Below are 12,542 nucleotides of genomic sequence, written 5' to 3'. Positions count from 1 at the left end.
AGCCTCTCTGTTGTCAAACTTGCTGTAGTTGTTTACCTATAATGAATTGGAAGATAATTCAACTTACATCAAGCTATATTGTTTTATACGTTTACTTTCATCTAAAGTGACTAGTTGAGCTCTTACATGTGCCTTCCTCACTTCCTGTTTTGTCGCCTTCTTGATGACGGGTCGGGCAGACACTTTCTGATGAGTCGACCCGCTGGTTTCAGATCTGTGGACCGGAGTTACCGTGTCTTGTGACGAATCTGTGTTCTTCGCATTTTCTGGTTCGGCAGCACTCTTGAAGTGTGGAACCTGCGAAGCCTTCGAGACGCTGCAGAGTCTTGTCTTCATCTCGTCTACGGTGAGAACCTCTTCCCAGACGGCCGGGTGGGCGATGTGCTTCTCCCGGATGAACGGGAGGATAGAGGCGGCATGATGACATCTGTCCCACCTCAGTCTCGTGCTAACGGCGTTCACAATGGAGGCAGCGGGAGCCTGGGTGGTCGGGAAGAGCGGCGTATGTCCGCTTCTACTAGTACTGCAGGCTGATTCCCCTCCACCTGACGACAGGTCCAACACCTGCTGTGATACCGCGGCAGACCGCTGGGTGAAGTTTCGGACGGTACGTCCTATGACAGTACCAATAAGACGCCCCATTGGAAACATTTCGTCAATTTCAAACGGGTTTTCGTTTTTGTAGAGCAAAAACTCACACGTATTTGCAGCAGGTGCAAACGACAACGTCTGTTTAGTTTACAGGACGCCTTGGAGTTTTATGTTCTAGAACAGGTTACCGTGCCTTTGTTACGTCTGGTCAATCAATAGATATCTGAAATTTGTTCTGGAGCTAACATTCCCTCATGCCTCAGATTATGATAATTTGCCTAGTCGTACTCTGCCGTGTATTTTGCAAACTTAACTACGAACTGCTTCCTGACACATTTTGGCACATTGCAACGTTACCTGGCAGGTAGTCGCCTGCCTTTGCGTTCCGTTATCGGTACTATCGGCCATAGTACTACACGGACACCGCTGAATTTACGGCCAATTAGATACGAAACCTATATTTACTTCATGCCGATTACTGTCATTGATTATTACAAGATACAACAAGGTAAGATCTTCTTTTGGTTTTGGGTTTTCTAATGTACTTTTACGTATCTATCACCAGCATTGAAAGATGTTGATAGCCAGCACCACGAAAGACCTTTGTTTCTGCAATAAATATTCTTGTCGCCAGGATACTCTTTTAGTCTCGTCTCTCGACAATGGCACGGTATATGTATATGTATATGTATATGTATATGTATATGTATATGTATATGTATATGTATATGTATATGTATATGTATATGTCGCAGTAGAGATGGCGATTCAGGACAATCGGCAATTGTCCTAGGACAGATCGCCATCAGCGTCTGTCCTAGGACAGACTACGATCGGGATCTTTCCTAGGACAATCGCCGATTCTACTAGTACAGATTGCGATTGCACCTAATACTAGTTAGAAATCATGAATGTAGGTAGTATGCTAAGACTGATTGATATGTCAAGTTGATTGACAAATTAAAAGATGCTGCGAAAGAGAGGAGGCTGCGGATTGTACAGCCGAGTTTCCGCTCAGATCAGGTAGGGCATGGAATGATAAATCCCGTAGATTCCAACTGTTTCTTTAACGATCAGGAAAGAAAATAGCTATTTAAGAAAGGCAGCAAAACTCAACATAATTTCGAAACGTTTACTGACGAAAAGAAAACTACAACCCTTTTTACGTCCCCAAACCACATACTGTATGCAAAAAAGAGTGAGAGGCTGTTGTCTGCCACTGCTTCCAAAAAAAGGAATTGAAGCCCAAAAAAGCATAGACCGTATTCTGTAGCAGTTTGTATTAGATAAGTCACTTGTTATCTGCATGAAAAAAGGCTTTTTCATGGAGATACTGTTTTGCTTGCGTTTGGTGTTTGTGTGTATGTATGTGTCACCGGACGCTTAAAGTCACCATAACTGTAGAACCTGTACATGGATTGTAATGATTTTTGGTATGTGGGTGGGTGTTAGGAGGAGGAAGGTCAAGGTTGATTTTGGGCCCCCTGGCATGTGTGACTGGAACTGCAATGGCGTATTTGTTTAAATCTTCAATGTAGAAGAACTGAAGAGTGGATGGACAGATCGTCATGTTCTTTGGTACACAGGTAGGTTAGACCAATGTAGAAGAACTGAAGAGTGGATGGACAGATCGTCATGTTCTTTGGTACACAGGTAGGTTAGACCAAGTTGTGCAAACTATGCAAATGAGACCGAATTTGCATAAGTAAGGAGGTAAATCGTTTGCATGGGTGTCGTCGGATGCTTAAAGTCAGCATAACTGTAGAACGTGTAGATGGATTGTAATGATATTTGGTATGTGGGTATACGCTGGGAGGAGAATGGTCAAGTTCGATTTTGGGCCCCCTGGTTTGTGTCCCTGGAACTGCAATGGCCTATTTGTAAAAATGTTCTAAAGGGGTATAACTGAAGAGAGGAACAACAGATTTTCATGTTGTTTGGTACGCAGGTAGGTTGGACAGAGATGTACACACTGAAGTGCAAATCATGCAAAGTTAGTGTGTTTGCGTGTGTGTGCGCGTGTGTGTATGTTTGTGTCACCGTGTGTGTATGTATGTGTCACCGGACGCTTAAAATCAGCATAACTGAAGAACGCGTGGATGGATTGAAATGATATTTGGTATGTGGGTAGGTGCTGGGAGGAGAAAGGTCAAGGTCGATTTTGGGCCCCCTGGTATGTGTCACTGGAACTGCAATGGCGTGTTTGTAAATATTTTCCAAGGAGAATAACTGAAGAAAGGAGCGACAGATTTTCATGTTATTTGATATGCAGGTAGGTTGGACAGAGATGTACAAACTGAAGTGCTAATTATGCAAATTCATACTGAATTTGTATAAGTAATGAGGAATATCTACTCTATTGTGGGCTTTGAGGTCGCACCATCTGTTGGTCTCTTATCTAGGTCAGTAGCTATTTATAGCCACTTCTCCCCTTGCCCGGCCAGTGTGGGTCATACCATTGAGCGATATAGAATGGGGGGAACTGGTTAAATAAAAAAACAAAGTTTCATGGAGATTTTGGGTCCTAAGACTCTTGTTCCACTTGTTATCATTGACAAATTGTTATCTTGCACTGTTTGTATAGTACTCTTTTTATATACTGTTTCATGTTGCAATTAGTCTTTTGGCAAGACCTTGCAAAATAAAACTCTAACTCTCAATATAAAGCGTGCTTCTTATGTGGAAAATGTATTTCTGCAATTAAAGCCAGCAGAGAACTCGTCGTTAGTTCATCGTCTTCCTGCTCGTCGGTATGTATATTTATGGCTAAATATTTATTAGAATCTTTCGTCATATAACTGTGTGCCTGACGTTAGATTTACGTCCAGGTTGATAAAAGAGTCCTACAGCAATATGATTGACGGGAGACCGAGTAGACATGTGCAGCGATCAATTGGTCGTGACTGCACTGCGATGATAAATTACGTTATAAGAGAATATTCAGATCCGGGATAAGGTTGGTCTTATGAGCTGTGAAATATAGTCTACGAAGCAAGTTTCTTACTGCGGGGGAGGCTTTAAAACAGTCGTTATGGAATATGGTTCCTCTATTCCATATGCATGGACTAGTCAAATGCGTCTGGAGGTCACAGTCGAATCCTCAAAGTCACAGCAATAAAATTCGGCATCTTATGCACGGTTTTCAACCTGCTGTTATGCAACTTTGTCATTGAACGTTTGAGGAATATTTACCGAGGTGGCCTGTGGCGTAACTGTCTTTTAGTGTTGAAATCACCCCAATTTTTGACATACATGGTCAAAGAGCATGTATATGTGAAGATCAATCGGAATAAGTCATATTTTTGCTTTCGACGAGAGCACTAGCTTTTGAGAAAAATCTAAGCTTGCTTTGGCGTCCTTGTTAAAATGCACACAGGATTTGAAAGTCACGCTCTGCACGAAAATCGGGATTTACCAGTGGTGATAAAAGATTGGGCAAGGATGGGCAGTAGGCCTCAAAGTAAGTAAGTAATGATGATAAATGTATCCATTAGTCAGACATTTACCTCCTTTGGTAAATCCCCATCTCGTGCAGAGAGCTAAGTAGGTGACTTTCAAATCCTGCGCGCGCGCCGTGTTTTGAAAATTGCTAGTGATAGGTTCAACCATCTGTTGTTGATACTTACACCACAGACGCTTATACATTATTCTACGAACAAGCAACATGCTGTTAGTAGGTGCACCAGGGATCACATATGTGCGTAATTTAGCTCTCAAGTATGTAGGTGGCAGTAACAAGAATGCTGATGTGTATTGCTGGAGACGGACTTTAAATTCATAAGTCCATAAAATTTCATGGTATTCCAATTGGAACACAAAGCCGAGGAAACAGGTACGTGTCGTTTTTATGTGCTGTGATCATAATCATTTTTAAGGAACAGTGGTGCCTTTGTATCTCTATCTATAACGAGGTCTAATATTAGGGGAGTATAGGGCAATTGCCTCCCAGCTTGTACGGAGGTTTTGTTTTCGATGTGTCCGGATGTTTGTATTCGTGGTTATTTGAATACACTGCCATTAGAGTGGCAGTTGGGAATGAGTGGGAATATGATGTATCACCGTTAAGGTCAGACTTGTGACAGTGACAGGAAGTAGAGGTCAGAGATGTACTAGTCGTTTATCAGAAATGACAGACATTCCAGGTCATGGGGTCAATGAAGGAGGCTACTAATTCACGGGGATGTATTATTTGTGGTCTGTCTGTTTGTTTGTTTGTTTCGCAATTAGGTTTTCCATATGCTAGTCATGTTCACCGACAGGAAGTAATCAATGGACACATGTAATGTTAATCAAAGCCTTATTTGCATAATTAATAAACTACAACTAAACAAGGCAAACGAGAAATTGTAGATTATTTCACGAAGGCTTGAGATATTCAAAGTCTTGTTGCAGTTCTGAATGAGCTTCGAATGTTATTTTTGTAATGACATGGGTTATAAAGATATACATGTACAGATAAGCACAGCAAGCATCGATTAATGGATACACTGCACCATTATTTGGTGTGGATTTTTAACATCTTGCTTGAAGTTGTCCTACGTACTGTTCATGTACCAAACACATTCGAATTCTCTATCTCAGTCCCATCCCTTTGCTTACAGTATAATATGTGCCGTTCCAATATTGTCTTTTCTCTCAAATTAATGTGCTCTGTAAATAGAGCACGTATCCATACTTATCATATTCAATTACATTCCAGTATTGTCTTACCTTTAGAAATGTGATTAGATTGTGTCTAGAGCACGTATTCACACTTACCTTGTATATTATTACATTGCAAATCTATATGCAATACAACATCATGAATTTTTTTATCGACAAAATACATTTGGTCTGCATCTTGTGTTTTAGTTCGGAAATTTTCAGCAGTAAATGAAAAAAAAAGAGTTATGGTATACAAAGAACACGGAGACCCATGGAACATTATTCATTTTCGTACCCATGGAACATTATTCATTTTCGTATATATAGCTTCTGTGGAGCAATATCTAGAATTCAATACGAAGGTATAAATCATATCATATAACCCATCTATAAGTTGCGTGCTATTTTCATAACAGGTTGTTATGTTCCATCCAGACAGCAATAGTTTCGCATTTCGAAATTCCCTCGACTTAAAAACCCGCACGTCTTTAAATCAGCCACAGCCAGTAGATATGATATTTGATACAAAATAACAAGCGTGCCCGCCTTGGACTCATTAAATCTTTCTACGTCATTCGTTTCCAGATGGGGTTCTCAAGTTACAGGGCCCGGTTACATTCGAAATCATACGATAGTAGAATAGATAGAATAGATAGTATACATGACGAAACTGAGGGCATTCGTGAGATAGTCGTGAATATGCCACTCGATCTCTTTGCAAGTAAATTTTATGGATGACATCCTCTGCGAGAGGGCGAAAAACAAACAAGATGTGTACTTTTTAGAATAGACACTATAAACGCTGTAACAAAAATTGAAGCAACAAAACGTGGTACCACAGCCAACAAGTCTTTTATTCCTGTATTCAATAAGTGCACAAAGTGACACCATTGTGGTAGACTGGTATCACTTGGCCACTACATTAGTGCCACTTTTACAAGTATCGAACTAGTTTCACTTCTACAACTACAATCAAGGCTGCCTCGCTAGCGTCACTTCTACAAATACAATCAAGTCCATTTTGGTACTTTCTCGTCATGTCGACTTTCTCCTTTTTTTTTCAAAATTAGGCGAAAATTAATAGGCGCGCTGAGGTCATCCATAAAATTTACTTGCTGTGGCATTACGGAAAATGCTGTCTTAGTTCCTTGACGTCGGTTGGTTCTGTCAAAGCAAGGAGGTTTTATCAAGATAAACCTTCTTGGCCACAGTCTGCTTCAAAATTCTATGACATAACGATCGCGCGACGACCTTCGATATGGATGTGACCGCGCCGTCAAGCAAGATAAAAGAGGCACGCACGGGATATTTGACAGCTTCCTGTCAGCAAGTGACAGCCTTATCCTTTGCAAGTGACTGTATCTTGTAAAAATCAATCTAGAACGAAAGTTCAGATGTCTTGAATTGATTCAACCAACGAATTGCACTGCTTTGGCTGCATCTAATTGCTAATGCTAATGAATTTGCATCCCATACGGATGTTTGAATTCTGAGTCGAGTATCTACGAATAGTACCTGTTTGAGTGTAGACGTCACGATATCGATTTCTTCTAACCTCCAGGCATTTGCCCTCAGGGCCACGCTTTCATCACAGTTGACAGCTATCCCGTTTGAAACGTACGTGTGTATTGATTTACATCTTACTGGCCTTCGGGTACAAAGACCATGTCACTTTTGTAATCATTCTTCTTCAGGGATCGCCGTGTCAACTATAGAAGAGCGTTTTTGCTTGTCTTTATATACACCTGCCATTAATAATAACAAGCAGAAACGCCCTTCGCCAGTAGTCGCCACGGCTACATCAGGGGCAAAATACAGGGAGGGGAGGCCCTGGGCTAGAACGGACAGGCCTCCAGCCTGGCTCAGACGCCCCAACAGTGGGGGCTGTTACAACTGAACCAGGCAGGGAATAGTACTGGGGGATGATGAATATCTGTATGAATACCTACGAGGGTCGATAGGTTGGGATTCAAACTGGTGGTCCTAGGCTTAGGCTGATATTAGTATACACATGGCTGCAAATGTATCAGAGGGACTGAGGACATAGTGTGCCAAATCAGTCAACGTAGCATTTGCATATTTCGACTTGAAGTGTGTATATGTCTGTATGAAGCTCTCAACTGCTGGGCGTTCAGTCCTTCTCAGAGCCCTTGAGGGGATCTATAATCGCAAAAGCCATACGAGAAATGGGTTACTAATGCCGTATCATCGCTCAACATTCAGTTCGTTCGAAGATCACGACTGAAGAGGTACTAGGTTCGGGTCTACATTGATTTTGTAAGGAGGGATCTGCTCTGCTGTCTCCGATGCTATTCAACCTACACGTACCTTTGGTCTAGTGAAGGGATCTGCAAGACAGTCTGCTCATAAGGTTTTCTACACCTTCTTCATTGTACTTTAGAAACGTTTTGGCTGGTAGGTCATCATGTATATGGTCAGTTTGTAGTAGTGATTTCCAGTTCATTTGTTAGTATTTCAGCCACAGTTCTAACGTAACGTTTACGTCAATGTGAGAGACTGCAACAGGAAAGTGATTGACAGGGCGTAGATAGCGATCTATTGGTTGTGACTGTGCGGTGATGATTAGTGTTAATTACGTTACAAAGGTAATACCTGTTGTGTCGTGCTGTGAAATCAGACTGGGACAGTAGATCTTGCTCAGACTTGTATTCTAGAATTATTTCTGAACGCGGCATGATGTGATCATTTCTTGGCTATTGGAAGAAGGGGTTGCATTCCTTCTTGCGCTGCGTCTTTCAGCGTACCATACGTAACATTCATGAAGACATTTTCCGACGAATTCGTGGGAATCGACGAGTAGGTAGGCTCGGAAGATTCCTCGAAATCCATTTCCAGGAAAACCAGCTCAAAACGCCCTATCAATACTAGTTTGGAAATATAGAGGACTGACGTCACCTAATTCAATAATCAGACGCCCGTCAGTATGTAGCCGTCAGCACGGCGCAAGTTGCAAACGATGGGAGAGTCCTGAACTATGACGGGCGTATGTAAAATAAGTGAGAACTTGACTTTGGGATGTATCTAGCGTATTAGTATTAAAGTAGGCTTTTCAATTTTAAGTTTAGCCCCCTGTATCCGCTCGTACAAGGTTCATCTGATTCATGTTACGTCTATGTCGAAATTACCATACTCCTTCGTTCGATTTTTGACGTGATTAACTTCGCCTGATAGGTTATGTTTTTGGTCGCGTTTGAACCGTTATTTGTTTTACGTCCTTTTTGGATATAGACAAGGACGACGTGGCACTAGCTGCACTCAAGTTTTTCATAACCTTTTTCAACAGTACCACGTACAGAGAACAATATACCCATTTCTACAACTGGATGGAGTGAGGAAAGTCGTGTAAAGTGCCGAATCCCCCTGACGGTTCGAATCCCCCTGACGGTGGCGTCAGGGGGATTCGAACCCGGGATCGCTGGGTTCTGGGCCGAACACCCTGCCGTTACGCCACACGACCCCACCGTTTGTACCGTTATCTGTATCTCAGCTTATTCGGTTCCTCTTTAAATAAAGACATGACGTCTGCGTTTTTGTTGTTGACGAAACTGCACCATTTTTATTGCAGACCACGGTGATTATATTCTATAGCTTGATAATACACTACGGGGATAGCCTACACTAAGTCATAACTGCATGAGTATAGCATTGGTTCAGTTTCTCCTAATTTGTCTTGGCATAGAAAAAGTTATGGTTATGCGAAACTAGTAAACAAACAAATAAATAAAAAATGAATAAAAATAGTCATCCATAGACAGTTTTTAAACATTTTTCTCAGACAAACTTAAAACGTTTTCTTCAGACAATTTTAAAGGTTTTTCACAGAAAGAAAGCTTTTAAGCGTCGAAGTGAGAATAATCCCATCATCAACAGACCGCGGCCGGTGCAGCAAAAAGCACTAAAAACCTTAATGCACATGCATGGCAATCTGTACTCGCTGGCGCCGACTGCATGCTTTTAAGAAGGGGCGAATTGCTTTACTTTGATCCGCCTTGGAGTTACTATTAAGAAAAAAAAAATGCAATCATATTTGATTACATGTTGTTGCCAAAATAGATCGTACCGTCTAGCTCACGACCTTACCCAATATAGTTGCATGTTCTGAATCGTTGAATATTCCTTGGGGTTTTTGACTTCTCCACCGCAAGATCATTTATACACGGTGAACATCTCTTCGGCTTTCCACCCTTTCTACATACATGTATTCACCCTTGCCAAGGACACAACCGTTCGTTCGTTCATTCACCCTTGTAGTGCCTAGGTTTCCGTGCTGTTTCAGGAGCAGCGTATATTTTTACAGGGAGGGGGTGCTAGCCCTTCCCCTTTAACGTTGCTTGAGGCACCTCCTCGAACACAGGACCCCCATTTTACGTCCCCTCCGAAAGACGGGTATAGCCCAAACCAAGATGTCCTGCCCAGGATTGAACCAGGGTCTCCCAATTAGCAACTAGATGGAACCAGGAGCTCAACTGTAAGGCTGCTACTAGTTGAGCTACAGTGACATTCCGCAACGACACAAAATTCATGCCGCATATACACAACAAATAAGAAAATAGAATTAAAAAACACCAGAGGAAGACATGATAGCAGGTCTTAAGTAATCTTAAGTAATGTCACGGCATGATAGCGATTCGATTTCTTTCTATCCATCTCACCGAAACTCTAAGAAATATGAAATTAGCATCTTTCTCCCCATAGATATCAGTCTATTAGAAATCCAATTCAGTCAAAACATTTTGCCACCCGGCGTTCAAGCGAATCTCGTATATTCATTTACATATGATACATCGAGCACTTTTGACATATTACATTTATGAAACAGATCAAAGCATATTTTACATGTTCCAAACACAATAATGCATGACTGCATATCATAAGCTCAGTTTTTGTTATGAAAAGTATAAAGTAGCTGACAACCGGGGGTTTAGAATTCATAGCAAGAGACTGTTTTCTGTTCATTACATTTGCGTTGTGAATACCTTACGGGGAAGAGGTGACAAAAGTCAAACTTGATTTCTTTGATATGCCACACGCATATGTCTTCATTGAATTTGACTATCAAAGTATACGGAATACGTCGAAGGCTTTTAAGGCTTTTCCACCGTGCGAAATGTGATTTCAGGGCCGTCAACAGAGAGATAGAGACGTCAGAGGAGACCATTTCAAACGGCAGCTCTCCTTATATAACCTAACGTTGACATTATTGTCTTATTTCTTTCCGCCCAGACGCTACCAAAACTGTGATAGACAACATCTAAACGCCAGTATTGACACCTGACATTCGACATTTTGGAGGTAAGTGTTCATATCGTTTCATTAACATTTCTTTGATAAAGATGTGAACACAAAATGATATATCACGACAGCTTGCGTAACTGGGTTTCTTGCAAGGATGTATCTTGGATGTATAAAGAGAGAATACATGTAGTTTAATTCAATACCGTTCTAGACTAGAAAACAGTATGTACTCCTTTGCCAATCACCTGACTGTTATGTGCAACGTTGTTTTTGTTTTAGTCTGTTCTCAAGTTTTTAGTTGATTGCCTTGTCACATGTTTAGGTACACATGCAGACCTGGAAGCTGTGATCTTTTAATCTTCCATGCACGCAGCTCCTGTTTTGATCCTAGACCAACAGCTTTCATCTTTTTTTCTATCAATCCTAGGGGCAAGTATCAAAGCAAAGAGGCGAGGCAGAAAGGCCGGGGAACTGAACATCGAAAAGCAAAGATGGTGGTCGTACGTCTGTTCAGTTCAGCAAGTCTGATCGTACTTGTTACAATCGCTAATGTGATATTATCGGCGCCAACGCCATCTGTAACAACAAATGTTCCGTACAACAAGTATACAACGCCTGCCAACAACACCCTCTCGTTTCCTAAAATATCTGGGAGTGTCTTCATCAGATCTGACGACGATAAAACACAAGGCAATGCCACGGAGCCGTCGCTAACTCAATCTTGGACATCTGACAGAACCACCAACCATACGGTCAGAGAAATCCGACCGCCACCATCCACAGACTCTAATATCAGAAAGGACACTGGATTTATAAAAGCCAACCCAAGACATCGCGTATTTCCATCCGTTCAAGCCATGTCCGAAGAAGAAGACGAGGAAGTTGACGAGTTCCACCACAGCCAAAAGAAGAGGGTTCTGCACATTCTGGCGGGAGCTGGTTTTGGGGCGTTGGTATCTTTACTCATCATAGTCTTTATCGTCTGTGCCGTGAGGCTAGCGGCTTCTACCATGCCCATGCCCAAACGCTTCACCGATCCCACCGGTGGAGATCTGGAGGATGTGATAGGGTTTGGTGATGACGTGATCGTGGACTTATGCGGGAAGACGACGAACGGCATCGAACAAACGGCTACTGTTGTCAGTCCATCCGCACCGAGCGCAACACCGGACGAAGGGGACGTAAGCGAAAACTGTTTGTAGTCCAGGCAAATGGTTAGTTCTAACAAAGACTTTTGGAAAAAAACTTATTTTAATATTGAAATCATTTCCCAGCCAGGGCCCGGACACTATTTGGGGGTTTCCAGTATACCCGGAAGGCATGGCACACGCTTGTATATGATATGGCGTTCAGCACCAGGGACATGCGTGTTTACCTGTGGGTGGATGGCGTTCAACACTAGGGACAGGTGTGTCTGTGCGTGGATGGTGTTCAGCACAAAGGACAGGCATGTTTCCTGTGTGTGGATGGTGTTCTCCACCAAGGACAGGTATGTTTACGTGTTTGGATGGCGTTCAGCACCAAGGACAGGCATGGTTACCTGTGTTTGGATGGAGTTCAGCACCAAGGACAGGCATGTTCACCTGTGTGTGGATGGAGTTCAGCACTAGGGTCCTAACTCTGACCCTAACTCCACAAGTTTCGCATCTGGCAAGGCAATTATCTTGCACCACATAGGGCCCTCAGAGAAAATTTAGATTAGAGGTAATAAAACATGTGCATTCAGAAAGGAGTGGCATTGAAGGCAAGGCACATGTGGATAATGACTGAATGTGTGGCTGCTTGATACTGTGAATGCATTTAAGTTTGCGTGGTTTTAAGTTTGCAGTAGGGAGAAAATGGAGTGTTCGCGGTGGTTTTAAGTTCGCCTTTGAAACAATAGTAGACCGGGGTAGGAGGGCAAAGAAGTTTGCTGTGATTTTTTAAAAGTTCGGAGCAAAGAGCTTACCACGAAAACCGCGAACATAAAACCACGGGGAACATTTCTGCATTTACAGTATACAATTTATAACAGGTGTGTTTGTCTAAGCAACATATGAAGCAGTTAAGGT

Source organism: Branchiostoma lanceolatum, chromosome 2 (assembly GCF_035083965.1).
Source record: "Branchiostoma lanceolatum isolate klBraLanc5 chromosome 2, klBraLanc5.hap2, whole genome shotgun sequence".
Taxonomy (NCBI): Eukaryota; Metazoa; Chordata; class Leptocardii; order Amphioxiformes; family Branchiostomatidae; genus Branchiostoma; species Branchiostoma lanceolatum.
The sequence above is the reverse complement of the archived record's forward strand: the minus strand, read 5'-3'. Positions refer to the sequence as shown.